Raw genomic sequence first — 21,360 nt, 5'->3', positions numbered from 1 at the left:
TGGCGCCGACGTTGCCAGCGATGGTGACGGCTAATTACGCTTCTCTCAGTAAGAAGATTAAGGAGGAGCTTGGCCGCTGGGGTAATGGCCTGTTGTCTTGGCTTGGTAGGATCGCGGCGGTCAAAATGACGGTTCTGCCCCAGATCCTGTATCTTTTCCGAGCCTTGCCGCTCCAGCCTCCAGTGGGTTGGATCAGACAGACGCAAGCTGACATCTCACGCTTTGTCTGGCAAGGCTGCAAGCCCCGGATGAAGAGGGTTCTCTGCACGCTTGCCCCGGAAGCGGGGGGCCTTGGTATTCCGGACCTCCGTAAATACTTTCAGGCGGCACAGCTGCGATACCTTGTGGAGTGGAGCAGGTGGGAATCCGATAAGCACTGGCTCTTTCAGGATCAGGCGGTTGCAGGGCGTACCCTCCAGGAAGTTCCATTCTTGCGCCGCGCTCACCGCCCCCCCAACCTTTATGCTTCTTTTGTTACGAGGGTTCCCTTGAGGGTGTGGGACGCGGTTTGCGAGGTCCGGGACCTCACCACGTTCCCCTCGCCATTTACGCCCATTGTGGATAACCCTGACTTCTCCCCGGGGATGGAACCGGGCGCTTTCTCCCATTGGAGGACGGCGGGCTGCCGAGCGCTCTTTCAGCTCTATGGGTCGGAGGGAGTGGTCCCCTTTCAGCAGCTTCAACAGGAGTTCTGCCTGACGGAGTTGGATAGACTGTGATATATGCAGGTCCGACACTGGGCGCTTCAACCCCAGGTGCGGGACACCGCTGATCGTCAGATAACACCGTACGAGCGGTGGCTGGTGACCCGAGCCTCTGATGCTAAACTGATCACTGATCTTTACAAGTTCTTACAGCCCCCTCCGTTTCACTATTATAACCCGGGCAGGGAACAATGGCACAGGGAAATGGGTAGGATACTTAGTCACAAGGAGTGGGACCAGATTGCACACCGGGCGAGACACTCAGCGTATCACACTGGCCTCACGGAAACATTCACTAAGGTGTCCACGTACTGGTACTACACCCCAGAGAGACTGCATGAGATGAACAGGCACATTGACAAGGGGTGCTGGAGAGGTGTGGTCAGGTGGGGACCCTTTCACATATTCTTTGGGATTGTCCCTTGTTGGCCGCTTATTGGAAAGAAGTTCTTGATGAGGTGGACACGCATTTTGAAATTGAGTTACCGCGCTTTCCGGCGTATGTATTGCTGGGTCTTCCTAATGGCCTGATGTATCCGCTGAAGTCCCGTAGGGGCAGGCAAATCGCGATTGCGCTGGGCTCAGCGGTTCAGAACATCCTCATCCACTGGCGCACCACCAAGGTCCCCTCCATCACTGGCTGGTTGCATAGGCTTTGGCATGTGCTGGGTATGGAAAAATTGTCACTCATGGTAGCGGGGGAGATAGACCAGTTTGATGAGCTGTGGCAACCCTTTCGTGCGCTGTTAACAACCGAATTTAGGGAACTCACCTGTCCGAGGTACCTCAGGCTTCTAAGGTTGACACCACCGGTGATCCCAGCAGACTAGGAGGGGTGGGGGGGCTGGGTTTCGGAGGAGGGGGGGTGCGGCTGGGGGGCAGGTAGTGTTATTGGCGGAACATTGGACGGGGCGGTGGGGGGTGTTTGGGTGTTTTTGGGGGGGGGTTCTAGGGGATGGTGGGCTGGGCTTCTTTGAATCATCACTTATTATTTCCTATGCTCAGACTGGTGGTGTTGACTATGCTCAGAATGGAGATATAGCATGTATTTCGCCTTTTCATTTGCTATTGCTTCCTTTTCCATAGCGGACTATTCCACAATCGCACTCATAATGCCATGCTTATTTTCTTTGCTTTACTGTATGTAGCCCTAACCTCCTGTCCCCTCTCCCTATGTTTTTTGTCTTAATAAAATGCTTTAAACCTAAAAATTTCAGTGAGTTTTGGGCCTATAATTTCAGGAAAGTTTTTGAGAATGGAAGGGGGGCATGGATCTTCCGGAGACCCAGAGTTCGTGGTACATATGAGATGGATACCAGTTCTGAAGAGATCTGGGTAAATTACTGGAAGGAACCAGGGGGGCTTGATTGAGGAGGGCTAGAACATGCCCGGTCCAGTGGAGTGTGGGCATTGGGAGTGGAGGAAGGGTGTCCAATGCTGGTTTCATGGGCTTTGAATTGGGTGAAGATATCTGTGACTTTTTTTTGGAAATGATTTGCCAAGGAGTTACATAACTCTTGGGTGTGTGTGATTGGGGTGGTCGCTGCTTGTCCAGAGAGGCGCGTCACTACCTGGAAAAGTTGTTTAGTCGAGTCTTGTGCAAGATTGATTTGATTGCTAAAGAAGTTACTTTTCTACTTGATAATTAGTTGCTTGTAATTAGACATCATGTTTTTGTAGAGGGCTTTTTGATCTGGGTCGTAGTCACGTCTCCATTTGCGTTCCTGGCGCCTGCATTTTTGTCTTTCCTGTCTAAGAGTCTCATTGAACCAGGGTGAGGACTTAGTAGTCCTATTGGTGGATTGTTTCTTTAGTGGAACTGTCAAGTTGACAGTGTTTAGTATCCAATTAGTGTAGTTATTAGCACCTAATTCAGGATCAGTCACAGTGGGTGGCAAGGAGGTTAAAAGAGAGGACTGAGAAGCCGAAATGTCGATACTTTTCCATGCTCTAAATTGATTCGTGGGTGGGGGAGTATTAACTAAGGGGGGAGTAGGTTGTAGGGAGAAGTCAAAAAGAATGGCAGAGTGGTCCGTCCAGGTGAAGGGAAGGAGGTCCTTTACCACTAGTGGTTTCTCGCTGGAGAAGAGACCATCCAGAAGATGGCCCGCAGTATGCGTGGAACCAGTGACCAGTTGTGGGAGTCCTATTGCATCTAGTTCAGATAACAGGGCGGTGGTGTCGGGATTATCCAGCAGCTCTAGGTGGAAATTAAAATCACCCAGAATGGTATACTGGCTTTCACCTGCCAGTGGTTCTAAAAGCATGGGTAAGTTAGTGAGAAAAGGACTGCGAGGTCCAGGGGGGCGATAAATAAGTATGCCTTTGAAAAGGGGAGCATTTGGAGCAGAGATAGTGAAAGACAATGCTTCACAACATGGGGTGGGAATGATTTCTGTTCTGATTTCTGTGAAGAAATGCACAATTTATTTGATTGCAAGGCACATATGCTCTCTCTAGATAAGGAGCTTATCACACTCATACAGGGCTAACTGCACACCCCCTATCTCTAGGTTCTGTACTGGGTCCCTTGAGCTCAGAGGAAAGAAACCGAAGACGCAGTCAGAAACTATGTATGTACTGTGGGAAGGAAGGTCATTTCATCAAGGATTGCAAATCAAAAACCAAGAATATGTTCAAAGACGATAAGGGTGGAAGAACGGTTCCCGTGGTGGAGTACTGTTCTAGTGTGTCGGGAAATGATTACGCTGAAACAAGCTAGGGACCCCTTGTTTGGACGAGGTCTTACACGCAGTAGCTAACACTATGCAGCCGTCAGTGCCCCACATGAATTTGTGTGTTACCATAACGTGGCCAGGAACAACACCCGTGATGGTGCATGCAATGGTGGATTCAGGGGCAACGGGTAACTTTATTGAGCAGCAATATGCTCAGAGGCTTGGAGTTCCGTGCATCAGGAAAGAGATACCCGAACCTGTCAAGGCAGTGGATGGAACTGATTTCACATCTGGGCCAGTGTGGTTTCATACATTCCAGCTAATCATGCAAGTTAGACAAAATCACTATGAACAAATACATTTAGACCTCATAGACGCTCCCCAATTTAAACTTATTCTGGGTATGCCTTGGTTGACACTACACGATCCAGTAGTCCAATGGGCGTCTCGCACCATTACCCTTAGCTCTGCCTACTGTCTTGACCATTGTACACAGGACCAAGTACACAGTCAAGATCCGGAGAACAACCCAGCTGTCATGCTTGCCAGTGGAGGAAAAGATTTGAGTATTTGCGCTGTTTCCTTGATTCCAGAGGCCTACATACAATATCAAGATGTCTTCAGCGAGCAAAAAGTCAACAAACTTCCCAAGCACAGGGATTATGATTGTGTTATAGAACTGGAGCAAGCATCCCTTGTAGTAGAATATTCGCCCTCACAGAGGCAGGGACTACTTATTTGCAGCAATATCTGAGGAAACACTTAGAGTCTGGTTTCATCCGGCCATCGACTTCCCCTGCGTCTTCGCCTCTGTTTTTTATCCCGAAATGTGAAGGGGGCTTGAGGGTCTGTATTGACTACAGGGCCATCAACAGGGTGACGAAAAAGAACAGATACCCCCTTCCTCTGATACCGTTGCTGCTGGACCAATTGAAGAATGCCCAGATCGTCACTAAACTGGACTTGAGAAGAGCCTATCATCTTGTTCATGTGCGGCGGGGATGAGTGGAAGACGGCCTTTCGCACGAAATTCGGGCTCTATGAATATCAAGTGATGCCCATCGGTCTCTGTAACGCCCCTGCCGCATTTCAGTTCTTTATGGACGAAGTGCTCAGAGGCTTGTTGTATCGTTTACATTGACGATATCCTGGTCTATTCAGCCACACCAGAAGAACACATCCAATACGTAGCAGCGGTGTTACAACGATTGAAGGAGAACGACCTGTATGCCAAGTTGGAAAAATGCTTGTTTCACGCTACTGAAGTAGAGTGTCTGGGGTATGTTATCAAGCCTAATGGCTTGCGCATGGACCAAAAGAAGATACAAGCCATCATCCAGTGGGAGTCCCCTTCTTCGGTAAAAGCCTTGCAGAGTTTCTTAGGCTTTGTGAATTTTTACAGGCGGTTCATCAGGGATTTCTCCAAGATCATACAACCGTTGACTCACCTCCTTAAAAAAGGGGCTATTTTCAAGTGCCTGCATAATGAGCGTTCCAGATATTGAAGGAATGCTTTACAACAGCTCCTATTTTGAGGCATCCAGAGGCCAATCAGCCCTTTGTAATGGAAACAGATGCCTCTTATTATGCCATAGGAGGCATTCTTTCGCAAAGAAACCCCAACACTGGACAGCTGCATCCCCTCGCCTTCTTTTCAAGGAAATTGACGGCTTGTGAAATCAACTATAGCATCACAGACAAGGAACTCCTGGCTATAAAGAGGGCCTGTGAGGAGTGGAGGCATCATCTGATGGGGGCTAGACACACTGTAGAATCTATACGGATCACCGGAATTTACTCTTCCTAAAGAGTGCAAGGGCCTTAACACCTAGGCAGCTACGATGGTCCTTGTTTTTCTCGGACTTTGATTTTGTGATCAAGTATTGTACAGGACCTCAAAACGGCAAAGCAGGCGCTCTTGAGACCCATTCCCATACCGGATAACAGCTCTTTTGCTGCAGAGGAGCCTCCTTCCATCCTTCAAAAGGCTTCCTTTCCATCTAACGTTTTGGCCTTAACAAATTCGAATGATTTCTTGAAACAGGTGGAGGACAAGACGAGATCTGTAGATGAACAAGCCTGGATCGCCAAAGACCCATTGCAGCGATCTATAAAGAATCGGTTACTGTTTCAGGGTAAACAGCTTTACGTACCAGATGTAGCTTTACAAAAGCAAGCATTACAGTGGACCCATGATTCCTCTTTGAGTGGCCATCCAGGTATCCTGAAAACTTTACAGGCTGTATCTAGGTACTTCTGGTGGGAAACGTTAAAGAAAGATACGGAAGAGTACGTCTACAAATGTCCCATCTGTACACAGGCTAAAGCACAACATCAACGCAGCAGTGGTCTGTTAAGACCTATACCGATACCTCCTTCTCCTTGGCACACCGTGTCCATGGACTTCATTGTTGAAATGCCTCTCAGTTTCGGTAACAACACTATACTTGTAGTGATAGACCATTTGACCAAAATGGGTCATTTCATTGCCTTGACCAAGTTGCCCACATCTGGGGAATTGGCCACAGTATTCCTACAACAAGTGGTACAATTACATGGTGTTCCCTCCGTTCTCATAACAGACGGGGGAACACAATTTACCTCAAGGTTTTGGAGGGCTCTGTGCGAAATCATGCAAATCGATGCTAGTCAGTTGACGAGTTATCATCCCCAGACAGATAGCAAAACAGAGAGGTTCAATCAAACTCTAGAGCAGTATTTACGATGCTTTACCCTCCAACAAGGTGAAAAATGGAGAACGCTTTTGTGGACAGCTGAGTTTGCGTACAATAATGCTACTCATTCATCTTTAGGGTGTTCACCATTCTTTTGTCTTCATGGGTATCACCCCAACTTGCCACCGTTTGAGCAGCCAGGATTTTCCAATCATCCCACAATTCAGGAACACCATGCACACCTGACATCTGTATTGCAGAATGCTAGGGTACACTTAGAGGCAGCCAGAAACACTGACAAACAACAGGCAGACAGGAAAAGAACCCCTGAACAGGCCTACAAGGTTGGTGATCGGGTGTGCTTGAGCACCAAACATCTAAAGTTCATGGGCAACACTAGGTTGCAGCCTATGTTTATGGGTCCTTATCCCATAGTTGCAATAATCAACCCTGTGGCCATGAAATTGCAGCTCCCTTCCTCTTGGCACATACACCCGGTGTTCCACGTGTCCCTGCTGAAGCCTTGGTTGCCTGGTAATAGGGTTTCTGTTAGACCTCAACCTGTAGAAGTGGAGGGGGATGAGGAGTATGAGGTCCAGTCCGTCCTTGATTCAAAGCGAGTGAGGGGTCGTCTGCACTACCTGATTGACTGGAAAGGTTATGGGCCTGAGGAATGTTCTTGGGAGCCGAGCTCCAATTTGCCTTGTCCTGGGCTACTAGGACGGTTCCACGCCATGTTCCCTTCCAAGCCTGGATGAACCGCAGAGACGTCGGTCATTGAGAGGGGGTTCTGTCACATTCCCAGCCAGACAGAGGGGTAAGAATGTGTAATGGGCCCATAGACTACATATCCCAGAATGCCTGGAGAGTGGTCTGTTTTCTCTTTCTCTTTCCTCCCTTTCTTCTACTTCCTATTTAAGCTCCTCCCTGTAGCAAGACCGGTGCTTGTCACCTGTAATCTGAGCAACGGATCGAGTTCTGAGGAGAAGCCGGCAAGCTGAGTTTTTGTTCCTTTATCAGTACTTTCAAAGGTCTTCTGGAATCCCCGTTGGCCTGTCTAAAGGCCAAGGTCATTTCGTTTTGGAGTTTTGGAGTTTAAGTTCACGATTGCGCTGGAGCTGATCAAGTGAACTCTGCCGCCGTGTACAGCGTCTGGAGGCTAGCAGTGGCGGTGCGTCCATTGGGGGCGTTGGGGCGTTGCCCCACTAGCCATGGACGACCGCCGCTGGTGCCAACACATGCATAATAAAAGTAAAACAAAGTTCAAAGTCAAACACATTTTATAAATCCGAGCGCACTGACTCAGCGCTACAGGGCCGGGACGAGCCCGACAGAATCGGGCATTGCCTATGGAAGTGGGCCGTGGGGGGCGGGGCTGCAGCAGAGAGTGAGTCACTGTGAGTGACAGCGCACAGGCAGGCCAGGCAGCCAGAGAGCGTAAGCAGCTGCAGCGGGGTCGGGGTGACTACGCATGCAACAGCCAGGAGTACTCATAATTGAGACTGGCCTGCGCATGCGTAGTACCTATTAGACCTCGCCCCCCCCCCCCCTTGTAGCACTGAGAGACAATGGCAGGGACCCGGGCCCCGGTCTCAATATGGGCAGATTTTCTCCTGCTCGTAGCCCAATCCTGGCGCAGTGGCACTGTTAAGCCTGCGCCAGGATTGGCTGAGACAGCAGGATCATGGTGCCGCGCGTGGGTGTTTGCTGCTCTGTTCAGTTGGCCAATCTCATATGGCTATATCAAGCCATGTTGAGGTGATTGGCCATTTCTGAAAACTGCAGACAGTGACGTGACCGCGCGTGAAGTCGAAGGTTCTAGAACTGATTTCCAGACCAGACCAGTACTGAGAGTCCAGTAGTCGATCCAAGCGTGTGACTGACTCCCCCTGACTCGTCGTCGTATATCGTATGGTAATGTAAATAACGTAACGTTATTACTGTCTGTTGTTAATGCAGTTTTGAGTTTCCACCCTCCTGTCCGACCTGTCGCACTGCAGTGCAGGCCCATTTCTCATATATATGAAAGTATAGACCCACCACACCTTAAGTTCTACCCAGCAGCAAAATGTTGAACACCTGGTAATTTGAAAAGCCAACCCTCCCCTTGGCCCGTCACCTCCACCTTACTGTTCGTAACATGTCTATTTGAAGGCACCTTGAGGCTTTTCTCTCTGTTGGGCTCTGCAAATCTCCAAAATCGACACCTAGAATGTTAAATTACAAAGTATTTTCTATGTCCGTGTCATGATATGTAAGAAGGCCAGCAGGGCACTGGAACAAGGCAGCAAGCAAACTCCAAATTATGCTCACGGTTGTCTAAATTATGCAATAAGCAAAGGCAAATTATGCGCAATATTCTGTGATAGTATTGCTTCCTTTTTTAAATAAAATGAACAAACACGAATACTATCTGGGTAAGAGTTGCCCCACGTTAATAACATTTAAACACGTGAGTGCTGCAAACTGCAACGGAAGGGTAACATTTTGCAAGTGGTCTGCGTCTGCCACAGCTCAACATTGAGGTTTTCTTTAAACTAAGGTAGATCCGTTCGAGCCAGAAAATAACTAATATTTTGGCTGAAACTTGAAAATTATACAGCAAAGGGTAAAATAACGTGGCAAGCGATGTAAATCCATAATGCTTGTGCAGAAATGTCAGAGACAAACAATTGCATACCATTGTTTTGTTCGAATGTAAAGCACAAATAAATTAGTCCATTTGTGCAGCAGGTGCAGTGGTGCCGGGTTACAGAGGCCTGGATAAGCCCACCGAACCCTGAGTGTTGATTAATTTCACAACTCAAACAGCGCCCTGGGGCCCTATTTCCTTCTTTACACTAGGGCACGAGACACAGTGGCTAGGCTGCTATTTATTACTCCAATATATGAATTAAGGCCACCCCATGAAAAAAATTAAATAAACAACCTGGTCCAGACCATGCTCGGGGAAACAGCATGCATTGGATTACGATATTTAAAGAAGGGTTGAACCATAGATTTTCCAAACTACCAGTCGGCATACATTTGAGAGGCACTAATTCTGAAGTTGTGGCTGCGTTTGCGACAGAGGTAAAAGCACAACCAGGTGTACCAGCCCGCTCGACTCTTGAGTGGCTATATTCAGCTGCACAACCTCCTTCCGTGCGAGCATTTAAGGCACGGAGCTGGAACGTATTACACAAACCCATAACATAAAGCGCATTTTTTGTCGTCCGGCCCCCGGCCGAGAGTGCTTGTGTGACGTGGGCTATAATAATCCGACACTAGGGCAGTGGAGTGTTTGGGTAACGTAACGTTGCCTTGGGCCGTGGTCCGTGGAATAGCAAGTTTGCCATGGTGAGGTCACGCTGCTTTCTTTTGTTTGTTGGCTTCCTTGCTTTTTCTTTTACAAAGAACAGTAGTAACAGGATAGGTGTGTATTTGTAATTAATCATGCATATTTGGGAATGTTCGCAATGTGGTGAATCGGGAGGCATGGATAAAAACGGGTTCAGTCCATGGCTGTAGTAACATGTCTATAATGCAATGTAAAACTTTCCAAGCCCATTCAAAGGAAAGTTCACATTCTACAAAGGGCGCGGAGAAGATAGTTTCAGTGGGTACTTCTGTTCTGGTGAAGTTGACCCACATTGGGCTCTCTGCAGCTGCTGCTACGTTGCCTCTAAATCCCTGAGCAGTTCAGGATAAGGCTCTGAGCAGGGTAACTCTGAAGCGGAGGGAGAAGGCAGCCGGGCCCTCGGCATCTGGTTGAGGCAGAGTATTCCTCGAGGGAGCCGCCGCGCTTCTCTCTTGTTTCATACTGGCCTGCTGCTCCATGAGCTGACGTCCGAGTGTGTGTGTGTGTCTGTTGTGGTCCCTGTGGCTAGTGTTGTGATGTTCTGAGGACCAGACTTCTAAAGTTATCAGCTTTCGAGTGCTGTACGGTCGCCAGTTATCAGCTTTCGAGTGCTGCACCTTGGCTTGTCGGCGCAGTAGGTAGGGTGCCTGGGCTTCTACGGTGATGTATGGATGGAGAATGAATGTATGAGTGGGGTTTGCTTCCTGGCTCAGGTGTTTTGAAGTTCTCTGCATGTGGCATAATCCTGCTTATATGTTGTCAGTGTGTACAAGTGGCTACAGGTATGCAGGGCTGGCCCCGTGTCTTTATACAAAAGTTGAGCTGGGCACTGCCTGTCTTCTGACTCTACAGTAGAGCTGTGTGCTCTGGTGTTGTGTTTTGTGCCTGCTGGTTGGAGCTGTATGCTTCTAACCCTATACCTGAAGTACACGCAGTGGCGGTGCGTCCATTGGGGGCGTTGCGTTGTACTGCCAGGTAAGGACAAGCCACCCTTGGCACAAAGATTAGACTTTTGCAACCAATAGCTTGTGAAGAGGGTTCAGCATTGAATGTAATGAACATTGCTTCGTTTCTGAAGGCCACGGTGGGTGGTTGGACTACCAAACGTAATGTAAGTGGACTTTGATAATTCACACACTTGCTGGATTCGGATTGTGCGATTGCCCAGTGAAATCCGATATATGACGTCACCTCTTGTCACCGAACATACTTATGACAAGTAATGTTGAGAAAATCAAATAGCATAATCACATTATTATTTGTAGTTGCCAGTGCTGTCGAATGCCAGGGTTTCTGAATACCAGGCATGCTAAGTTTAAATTCATACTTTCACCAGCCTGCATTTCCTTTCTCTTTATCTCTCTTGCATGTCCTTTTTCATCTGTGCTTTCTTCATTTTACACTGTTTTCTTATCGTTCTTGCCCTTCTCCTTTTTCCCTTTTTCGTTTTTCTCCGTTTAGCTCTCTGGCTCTGGGACAAATTCAGATGGTGAAAAGTAACCCTTGTTCTCAAAAAACGAATGTTGGTTGCAACCGCATGCACAGCGTGCCCATTGCCCGGCCATTATCATTTTGTGCTGATTGCTCTGTTTATTTTGAGAGTTGCACGACATACATCTCTGTGGTAGTGCTTTTAAAATCTAATTTAAATGTACATTTTTTTACTAAGAATGAAGGAACTCTGCAGTTTCAAATGGTCACGTTGTTACGTGTGGCTTGTAAATAGATTTGGGCAGCCGCTATTCGAATTTGTCAGCCAGTATTTTCATTGGCTTAGCCTACAGGTCGCGCCTTTGGGACCTTATAAATGTTTAGCCATGCAACACTTGTTGTTGCACCAAGGATATTGTTAATGTTTTTCCTAGAGAGAGATCAGAGTTTTGTGTAATGAAAGTTTTGACTCATGGAAAGGTAGCGGATAAGGTTAATGCGCCTGCTGCAAAGAACATGTACCTGATGCAGATCACAAAATGCTGTAAATAGGTCAGTGAGTCACTGCATTTCTCAGTTAAATCATTTTGTCACTTGCAGTTCGTAAGTAAAAATCCTAACATACAACAGTGAACTATTGAAAACTGCAAGGTTAAAATTGTACTGTTATGTCCCCCCCCAGTCTTTGTTTGATTACCCTAATGTCTCAAAAATAATTTGTTATATTTTTATTTCCAGCACCTGGTAAAGCCTGACAACCTGAACCTTTACCTAACTTTTTGGGCAATTTTTGGAGAAAGAACAAGAGGCCCAACCTCCTTGCTGCTCTTTCATCCCGGCTACGACCCAGCAAACAACCGTGTTCAAGGTAAGGAAACTGATGATACTTTTTTGTAGCTTGGAGATAGGGCTATGTTTGTGGTCACTCACTCTACATGGTGGTTGGGGTGGGTGCACATTCTGAACATTGTACCCTGACTGGATGGAATTTAGTAATACTGAGCCTGCCCTTAGCCCTGTGCTTTGGGCAATAACGGTTGTTAAAGGCACTATCTATCCTTGCCTTGTTAAAGGCCCTCAATTCACACTGTGTCTGTTTCAGTGCCACTATGGCACACAGAGGAAGCAGGCAGTCAGGCTGTATTTTTTTCCCTATCCTGTTGTCCAAAGGGTAGCGTTATGTAGGAGAGTAGGGTCTGCTTTCCTATGGTCACCCCATTTCTTTGCTTTTTGCTTTACTGGTTTATGACTTAGAAAGGCTGTGGGCCTGCTAATCAGACCCACAGCACAGCTGTTCTCTCTCTAAATTCACACAATGTACTTTAGGTGCATTACCAATTGGGTATTGGGTCACTCTTGTGAGTCCCTGTATAGTGTACCATAGGTACCTAGGGCATAGGTGCACCCAAGGCCTACCAGGGGCTGGAGCATGTATTATGCCACCCCTGGCTGGCCATTCAAATGAGCTGTTGGAGCTATATCACTTGCTGTCATGCACAAGATATATGTATTTGTACTGAAATTTGATATTATTGCACCAAATCTTATACGTTGTACTTTGACTATTGACAGGCTTCTTTCATATTGGTACGGACAGCATCGGCAAGATGAATACGGTACAACAGTTAATTACACGGTCATTCCATGCACGCCCACTAGAAGATAAACTACAGATAAAGAGGTTAGGACCTCATCGGCCTGACCTTCAACTCCAACAAGTTACCAAGGACAGAGGAAATGTTACAATCGTACATTCTCAAAAACCTGGTACACAAAAGCTGATTGGCTTACAGGGTGCCCTTCAAAAAACAGACTGTTCTGCTTCCCCTGCTTGCTGTTTAATGGTGACTTTCCTTGGACAAAAGAAGGCGTGTTGGACTTGAAGCATCTGTCTGAAAAAATAAAGAAGCATGCACACTCAAAAAAGCATATGGAAAACGTGACGAGACTGGGAATGTTAGGAGACGCACCGATTGAGCAGCACATCAGCGATGCATATCGACAAACAATACAGAAACACAATCAAACAGTTGATAGAAATAGACACATACTATCAAAAATAATTGATTGCATTCGTTTCTGTGGTGCTTTCGAACTGGCATTGCGAGGCCATGATGAATCGGAAGGGTCCACAAATCCTGGAATATTCATGGGTCTTGTAGATTTAGTAGCAAGCATAGACAAGGAAATGGAATCACATTTAGCAAGTGCTACAGTCTTTAAGGGCACCTCTAAAACGATACAAAATGAACTCCTGGAGTGTATGCTAGAAATTATGAGAAGCCATATTGTCCAAGAGTTGCAAAACACAGACTTTGTGGCTATTCAGGCTGATGACACCACTGATGTGGCCACACAAACGCAGTCCGTATTAGTCTTTCGGTACCTGGACAAAGGCTATAATGTTGTGGAGCGGTTCTATGGTTTCACTCATTTAAAAAACTCCACTGCAGAAACCATTACTGCTGCTATACTGCATCAACTCAACTTTATTTTTCCAGAGGTGCATCAAAGAAAAGAACTTATTGCACAAAGCTATGATGGTGCGTCCGTAATGAGTGGAAGCCATGGTGGCGTACAGAAAAGAATTAGAGATGTCTACCCGTATGCTCATTATGTGCACTGTCATGCCCACCAACTTAATCTTATCATGCAACAGGCAGTATCGAAGATCCCAGAGACACAAATTTTCTTTCAGGATATAGGAGGCATGGCAGCATTCTTCTCACGTTCCCCAAAAAGAATGGAAGCACTTCAGGAGATTGTGGACAAAAGAGTTCCGAGGGGAGCCTCAACTCGTTGGAACTATAACATACGTACAGTCCAACTAATATTTCAATATAGGGAGGACCTTGTGAAATGTTTTCAAGCCATAGAAACCAATGAAACCTTTGATTTCAAAAGTCACAGTGAAGCCCGTGGCTTTGCTAGAACACTGAAAGATAGAGAGTTTCAGTTCTTTCTTTTTTTATTTGATAAGATAATGTTAAATGTCGAGAGTTTATACAATCAGTTACAAGGACGAGACATAGATACTGTCTTTGTGAAAAGATGTACCACGGACTTTGTCGCAAGCATAAACAAAGTGAGAGATGAGGTTGACAATTTAGACAGCCAACTGCCAGCGGCTTCAATTTTTTCAAACCACAGGAAAAACATCACCACTCTGGTACGAAGGGCAAAAGAGATATGTGACATTGTAATTGTACATGCACAGGAGCGTTTTGCTTTCACAAAACATTTGGAGAGTGCCGCATTATTGGAAAGTACATACTTTGCAAAATATAATGAATCCTTCCCTGAGCATGCTCTGCATGCGGCTGTGGAAGCTTATCCGATGCTCAACCAAGAGGACCTGAAAAGTGAGTTGACAGTAATGTACTCAATGCCTGTGTACCAGAAGGCAGAAAATGCCAGGTCTTTGCTGTCTTTAATTCGTGAACTTCATATGGAAAAGACATTTACAGAGACAGTAGCTTTACTAAAAATAGTAATTACCACTCCTATGACCACCTCAGAGGAAGAACGATCTTTTTCCACCTTAAATAGGATTAAGACATTCCTGAGGAACACCATGCTTCAGGAAAGACTCAATGCATTGGCAATGCTCTCTATAGAGAGCGAGCTTGTTCAAAATATTGCTGACTTTAACATTCAAGTAATTGAAAAATTTGTTGCGCTTAAAGACAGACGTGCTGAATTTAGATACAAAAAGTAAATATGTTGAATGGTGATAGTTTGTGACCTGTTTAGTTGGTTCTTTTGTTTGCAGTTTAAATAAAAACAATCTGTGAGGTTCTCAGCATTGTATCTTGAAGTCTGTTATAAAGCTCTGTGGTTATACTGAATAAGCAGCTACCTATGTTATATGACAGCTCTTTAATAATGTAATACCTGCACTTTCACAATTGCTTTATTAACCTTCCTGCTTCCTCACATTTTCTTGAAAATGCACCATTTTTCCACTATTTTTTCAAAATTTTCTCGGGGGGAAATCCCCCCGAACCCTCCTTAGGGGGTTCAAGCTCGCTCGCTACGCTCGCTCGCTACGGTGCAGTATGCTGACGAGTTTCTGCCCCAACCACTTTCAAATGTCACCAGCCGCCACTGGAGGCTAGCAGCGCGAGCCGTGCTGTTGCACTCTGACTTCTAGCGAGACCAAGCATGGAAGTTTTTGGACTTTCCCCGTACCCCAGGCATCTGGATTACTGGCTAGTGAGACAACTAGCAGATAGTTTTCAAAAGAGGGGAGGGTGATCAATCGATCAGCGGGGCATTCTTTACCACTTAGCCAAGTGGAAGGTCCCGTGTCAGCCAATGCCCCCAAGAAGTCAATGAAAACAAAGTGGGTGGCTGAAACGTTCCTGATAAAGAGTTATGTGTATTTGGCGTGACCGGGGGTGTACATGTGGCACCCTGGGGCATCCATTTTGTTGGATATATTTGCCTCACACACCCGAATGGGTGTCATGCTTCATCATTGGCGTTTGCTCCTCGTCGGGGAGGCGGTGCAATCCCCGACGGGCTCACCTCAAAGAGGGGCTCTTTATCAGAGATCTTTTAATCCAACTGCCTTATGGTGAAGTGCTGGTATGTGGGAGAATGGAGCAAATAGCCTGGAGAGTGATTAAAATGTAGTAGGGAGTACCAAAAAGTACTACTTTATTCTGGGGGTCTCCCGCTACGGTTAAAAATGTGAATCCAACTCACTGGGTACCACCTAGTTAGGTATGATGGCACTAGATGAAGATGGATAGAAAAATGGTCAACATGTTTCTCGCCTAAGGAATTTATCCGCGATTCATCAGGACCTTAAAAGTGTAGAAATTATAGAATATGCAGTCATTCAGCGGCATGCTAGTGTCATGTGTGAAATGCAAGCAAAATCGGTTTAAATTACCTCTGTAGTAATATCCTATGCCTAGATTGGGGAATAAGAACGATGTTACAAGGTTATTTGCATGGGGTCATAGCAAAAACACAAGTTTAGTCACGTCAAAATTACACACAATGTGTCATGCTAGTGTTGGTGGAAATTCAACTAGCTCAGGTGAACTGTGGCCGCATAATCGCAGCGTGCAGTGGGCACAACAAACCAACCAACTGTGTTAGAAGAAGTGCTCTATAATAAAACAATGGTATAGAAAACAGTAAAAAGACAATTAAAAACAGCAGTGTAATGGGGAACACCAACTACTTCTTGTATGGTGCACATTTAATATTGAGAGTGCTCACTCGATATATGCAGTGAAATAGCAGGCATACATCCGTCTCACCTAAAGGTAGGGGATTATGTACTGCATGAGTGTTCGGCGGTAAGAAATCATCAGGAGAGCACCTTAAGATGTTGCTGCGGGAGGAGGAAGTATGTATATTAGTAAATATGAGCCACTGTTGCCAGGAGGGGGGGGGGCATGTAAAATGCGTCCCCTGTTCCAACTTCGGGGCCAAAGTCGGTTAAATAGGAGTTCTATTTGGGCCCGCCGTTGCGCCCCCATGGATCACCTTACCTCTATAAGCCAGTGTTCCTGTCTTGTGACCTACCCATCGCCGCCGAGCTCGGATAGATGGTGGAGCTCGGCGGCGCCCGCCATATCTAGTGGTGAGCGTCCTGAGAACGGTGTAGCGCTCCGCCCTTCTGTGGAGGTCACGTGATGCGTGTGTCCGTGGCGGCCGCCATCTTAGAATGGGTAATGAATAGTGTAACCTATAGTCCACAAATGTATAACCGGATAGGACCTCGTTAAACAATGCCCAGATGTGGTCTGTGGAGTCACCTGGTGGACAGATCACAACGTAGGTTAGGGTGAGTGTACTATGAAGTATACGGGTCACCCGGGTGCAAGCGGTCGGGGGATCCGTCATTAATGCGCCCATATCAGAGTAAGGTTTACGCAACGGGAGAGCACTCTAATGGCCCCACATGACGATATTGTCTGTCATGGGTGGTAAAACAAAATAGTGGGCCCGGGAGATTGCGTCAGCGTAATGGCTGTGGGTGTGTCCGTGTTGTGTAACATCATAGTCAGTGCAGTATTTAGTGTCAACATGGCGACTATGAGTGTGATATGGTATCAATATTGACCCATACTGTATGAACAACTGAAGTTGTATGTAATTGATATGCTGGGGGTAGGATATATTTAGATATTAAACAATTTGTTCATCGTGTACAGTATCAATGTGTAGTGTCGCCATGAACTCTATAGCGACAAGCAGCACTAGAGAGTATGTCAGGGGATGTCCTGGTTAGGACATCAGCTAAGAGTCCAGTTACAGTGTAGAGTGTCATAGTAAGTGTCAGGGTGTCAGATCATATCAGAGGGCATGCCAAGGGATGTCCTCGTTCAAACCACCGCTGTCAGACGCTAAGCGATGAACCCATCTTTGTTCTTTGCGAAACAATGCTTGTTTGGGGCAATTTGGGCTGGATTCTAGCACCAGCCATTTAAGTGAGTCTGCAGTATGGTTTGCCTCAACAAAATGTTTACACATTTTGGTGTTTGTCTTCTTGCAGTGGAAATTGCTGCGATGTTCTATGATACGGGTTTTGACTGGACGGGTCGTCATCCCAATGTAATGTAGTCCACATGGGCATGTAAGCATGTAAATACAGTGGGAGGTGTTGCAGTTAGTGTGCCCCCTGATATCCCAGATGAAAGTATCACTTAATTGGATTGTCTTGTGTATGGTTGTATAGGCACAAACTCCACAGGACCCACAGGGATAGTGACCTTTAGCTGGAGGTAAGTTCCACAGAGCCTGTTGGGTCCCTTTCTTTTGTACTTTGGGTCTTGTGCTTATCAGGATGTCTTTAACATTCTGGGACCTTTTGAACGCAAACCTAGGTGTTGCAAGGCTAAGGTTGCCTGTGTTTAAAATGTCCCAGTGCCGCTTGATCACACTTTTGATTTTGTTGGAACCAGGGGTGAAAGTTGTTACGCAGGTAATCGGTTGATTCTCAATCGGTACCGCCTCACGTGATTCAAGCAAGGCCTCGCGATTGTTAGTTCTTGCTTGTTTTTGAGCCCTAGTGACCTCTCTCTTGGGGTAGCCTCTGTCTAATAAATTCCTAGACAGGATTGTAGATTCTCGCTTGTAATCAGTTAGTTCATTGCAATTTCGCCGGACCCTGAGAAATTGTCCAAAAGGAAGGTTGGACCGTAAGGCTTTAGGGTGGTGGCTAGAGAAATGTAGCAGGCTGTTCCGGTCGGTGGGCTTTCTGTACATAGTACTGCTAAGTACTCCCTCTCTCAATTTAATCGTGAGATCAAGAAAGGCAATTTCCGTTGGTGAAGCAGACATCGTGAAGTGGAGGTAAGGGTTAAGAGTGTTCACCCAATTGAAAAAGGCCTCGTGTGAGGTCGGTGGTCCTGTCCATAAGATGAGAATGTCATCTATGAATCTTTTCCACATCCTGATGTTGTCAAGGAAGGGATTGGACGCGTTGTGTATATGTCTGTTCTCGAATTCCGCCATGTAGAGGCAGGCCACCGAAGGAGCAAACGTACTGCCCATAGATGTACCATGGGTTTGATGGTAAAACTGGCCCTTGAATTCGAAATAATTTTCCATTAGTGCTAAAGTAGCACACTCCATGATGAATGTCTGTGGAGTGATTGAACTCCAGGTTTCAAGTCCAAGTCTTTCCTCTATTACCTCAAGTGTGGCCCTCTGAAGGAACGTTCCTAATCAGGGCCTCCACGTCGAGGGTGATTAAAAGATTAATCTGCCCTGTGTCACGGACGGTGTCCAGTATGCGTAGGACATCAGAAGTGTCCTGGATGTATGAGGGAATGCGTCTCACAAGGGGTTGTAAAAAATGATCACAAAATTGTGATAGTGGTTCCAAGATGGAATCAATCCCCGAGACGATAGCAGATATTCAGAGGGTATAACTATTTTTGCAGGGATTTTACTGCAATCATCAAGAAGGTGTCATGATGTCCCGGTTTCGCCTGTCACGTATGTATGCATCAGGGACTACATATCCCACAAGGCTTAGGGGCCTATCTCAGACTGACAGGAAGGAGCACACTCCTACTTAAGCCCCGCCTCCAATGGAAACGGTGCTTGACAAACTGCCTGCGGAGCCTTGGACCTGTTTACCGTTTCTACGTTTCCCGGGTGTCCTGCCACCATCAAGTAACTGCCGGGATTGGGAACGCGCTACTTGAAGCGCGACCGTGCTTCCTGAACACTTCAGCACTTTTCCTTTGGTTTGCGGTATTTACCGCGGAACCGGTTTGGAGCCCGCGTCTCTGTTCAAAGGAGCCGATCAGGAGACGCTGATATATGCGCGCTGCTTGGGAGCGTGTCTGAAAACCTCCCTTCAGTCGGAACTCTGAATTACCCGAAGCACCTCTGGGCCGACGGTGCTGTAAGTCTCGGTTCAGGAACCGAACCAAAGACCTTTATTTTTCTTGATTTACTTTGCTTTCTTGACTCAGGAATTGCGTGGGAGACCAGAGAACTTTAACGTCCCCTTTCTTGTTGTGCGAGTTCGCTCCGGAGTGCAGTGAGCAACGTGAGAGTCGGAGACTGCGCATAAAGGCACTCTCCTCTCACAGCACGCGTGAATCATCCCAGCAGTACTCCTCCCGGAACCCTCTAACCCTACAGGTATTCAGGTACCCATCGAGAGTCGGAGACTGCGCATCAAGGCGCTCTCCTCTCTAGGTACCCTCAAACATTTATATAACAGTAATCCGGGGGAGAGTCATTGGCCAACGTCCTGTTCAAGGGCATCCCGACTAGTCCTCTGGAGAGAGATCCTGGACTAAATTCCTGTAAGTGTGATAGGGGTTGTGTCCTTCTGTGTGCTGGAGGGGAGTGTGTTTGCGGTACTTCTCATTCTGTTCTTGTCTTCTTCTATATACAGGGGTCCCAGAGGGTGTATAGAAGACGGTCACCTATTCCTGTGACGGAACAGGATTCTTTTGTTATTTTGTCCCATTCCCCTTTTCCCTTGAATACTTCTCTACCCATAGTGCGCTGATACATTGTGGTGAGTTTAGTGTTTAGGGGACATTGGGAACTACTCTTCACGGCATCGTTCCTGCTGGCCATACATAAGTTTAGTGGCTTATTATTCTTGGCGCTACTGACACCTGACAAAAGGAGTTTCTTTATCTTGTTTTCCTCGAGGAACAGTTGGAATTCTTTTGTTTTTTGGTTAATTTCCTAAGGCATCAGGGAGCGATTGGATTAACCCTGTCTACAAAGGATACTCAAGAGACTGGCAGATAAGTAGGAGTCTACTTAATCTTACTATGTGTTTTGCATCATTTATCTAACTGAGATACAAACATTCCTGAACTATTGTTTCCAGGGAACATTTTCTTTTCTTGCTTTATTTTGTCTTTTTGTGCCTTTTTACTCTGGATGTTTGTGGCAGTAGTCAAAGTGAGTTATCTTCTTAACCATACTTATTCTGTTTTGCTGAGAAGGGTAGGGGGAAGAAATTAATGCCTGTTCATTGTGTCTATTGTTCAAGGAAAACAGACGCAGAGATAGATGCATGATCTATATCCCTATCAATCCATGCGGTAGATGGTTTCTGGCTGCCACAGTGTTGTTTTATTTCTCCATTTTTTCCCCTTCCCCTTTTGAGGTCATATCTGTGGGGTGTTATTTGACCACTCGCAGGTAGAGTCGCTAATAGGGAATGGGGGAACTAGCTACGCCATCGCTCCTGCTGTACCCGGCTTTGCAAGGTTAGTCAACCAGCCTCTGTTTGTGACACTTCCTGTTAACTGCTCTTGAAATCTGCCTAGAGACAAGATATATTTAGCCTCTTCTGCTCCACACATGCTCAGTTGAGCTTACAGCTGTCCTCAACTTGTAACTGTCAGGATGTGTCTACCAGAATTAGCTAACTTTCAGCCCCTCCCACTTGTTGCCAGCACACTCTCTGTATGACCTTATATGAATCTGAAACCAGCATTCTGTACTTGTACCGCCTTCATTTGAGCCCCTGTATGGGTATAAAAGGACCAAGCTCCTTCAAGTCATTACCAAGGGGTGCTGTGTGAATGTAGTTCCACATCATGAGGTTTAATAAACTCTGTATTTTCTATTCCAGTTTCTGTGCCAACTTCTTCCTATTGGTCTGAGGACTCTGCAGAGAAGGGCGAATCCCTTCCACTGGTAGGCCTTGCTGAGGCTCACCACCACAAATGAACAGCTCTAGTCCCATATAGAAGTTGTGTACATAAAAGTTATAACCTTTGTGAAGGGGTGGCTGGACAAGCTCCCATACTATTTCTCCTGTGAATCATAGCGAGGTAGGGCAATCTACAGGGTTTGGAGTAGAGTCCTTCCCTGTATACACTCTCAAGCTGTACACATAGCCAGTAGGGCTCTCACACAGCATGTACAACTTGATGCCATTGTGTGCTCTCTTGCTCGCAATGTACTGCCTGAACAGCAGCCGCCTTTTGTACAGGATCAAGGGCTCATCAATCGATATATCTTTCCAGGAGTGTAAATCTTTGTATAACTGGCAGACAAATGTTCCACAACAGGCCAAA

This window comes from Lissotriton vulgaris, chromosome 12, assembly GCF_964263255.1.
Source record: "Lissotriton vulgaris chromosome 12, aLisVul1.2, whole genome shotgun sequence".
In the NCBI taxonomy this organism is placed as follows: Eukaryota; Metazoa; Chordata; class Amphibia; order Caudata; family Salamandridae; genus Lissotriton; species Lissotriton vulgaris.
The sequence above is the reverse complement of the archived record's forward strand: the minus strand, read 5'-3'. Positions refer to the sequence as shown.